This window comes from Oncorhynchus masou, chromosome 31, assembly GCF_036934945.1.
Source record: "Oncorhynchus masou masou isolate Uvic2021 chromosome 31, UVic_Omas_1.1, whole genome shotgun sequence".
NCBI lineage: Eukaryota > Metazoa > Chordata > Actinopteri > Salmoniformes > Salmonidae > Oncorhynchus > Oncorhynchus masou.
The window spans coordinates 20,999,468-21,000,866 of NC_088242.1; positions in this window are offsets into that span (position 1 = coordinate 20,999,468).

Below are 1,399 nucleotides of genomic sequence, written 5' to 3' on the forward strand. Positions count from 1 at the left end.
CACTGTAATGAATATTACCTTTACCACAATATTGAATCTATGTGTATCTTATTTGTTGCCACCATTTTATCCAACAAATGTTCAATAGACCTCCACACCTCTCTCTGTAATGGAGCAAAAAAGGTTTTGGTTGAGATGCACTGCATCAAGCACTTTAGATTTGTGCTTGTCATGTCAAAGTTGTAAAACCATTTGACATTGTGACTTGGCATCACGTTCGGTATCAACAGGCCAATGTGTCATGCATGTTTTATGTGTAAAGGCCACAATTTGAGTGTTTTATAAGGTAAGAATTATTGATTCGGAGTATAGCATTGTGTGTGATGTCGGTCTCTGCTCTTCTCTTCCATTATAGGAGAGCTAGCTAGCCTGGGAACAAAATGAACCCCCTGAAAGCAGCAGCTGTTTTCAGTTATTGCCAGGCTGTTTATTACCCGACATGGGACCACCTGCTGTAGAGGGGCTATAATATGATTCTGTAATACTTTGAAATCAAATATTTCATGCCCATTGTACACTGTTCTCTGCAGTGTTACCTAAGGGAAATTACATTTGAGTCAGCTTTTGTGTTTGGATTAAGAAAAGATATAGATCCATCGTTAAAGTAAAAACAGTGTATTTCTTTACAGTCATTTGCAGTGCTAATTGATTTGCCATGCATTCCTCAGGCTTTTGTAATGGCCATAAAAAGTTAGCAAATGAAATCTGATAATCTGAATAATGCATGGTTATGACTATTTATGAGAGGTATATGTATTCACAATTTACAATTTACAAATACACCACCATGGCAGTTTATACATTATTACACAGGAGTGTAATGCCATCAGACTAGAGGAAGTGACTGAATTAGGCCTAAATATTGGATTGTATTAGTTGTCACTTGTCAGTCTGAATAGCCTCGTTGAGTTGAATGATAATGAAGGTTGTTACTCTTGCCCTTTCATTAATATGACATGGTCTGCTTCAGACCTTATCCCAGAGTACCAACTCTGTCACGTTATAACATAATCAAAGAGGTGGGCTCCTATTTCATTAGGATGCCAATGCCTGTGTGATGGGGAGAAGATAGACTCTGTGGAGTTGGGAGCTGTGTGGTAGGTGATATGAGTGATCAATTCAGTTGACTATCAAGCTGTTGTAGTGGCTCAAAGAAAAGAGAAGTCATTAAAAATGGTTGCAAGTGATTGAAATAGGATTTTCTCAGCCTTTATGAATTAAGTGTTTTTTCCAAAGATTTGTGAGTAGTGTAATCCTTTTGGTTCCTCAAAGAATGTGTCAGACAACAGGCTTCAGTTTGTTTGTCTGTCCATTGATGTCTGGAGGCTGGAAGTAACCATCCAGATTTTGGCTCACATCAACCTATTCTTTTCTTTGTTGGATTTCGTTCAAGGAAAAC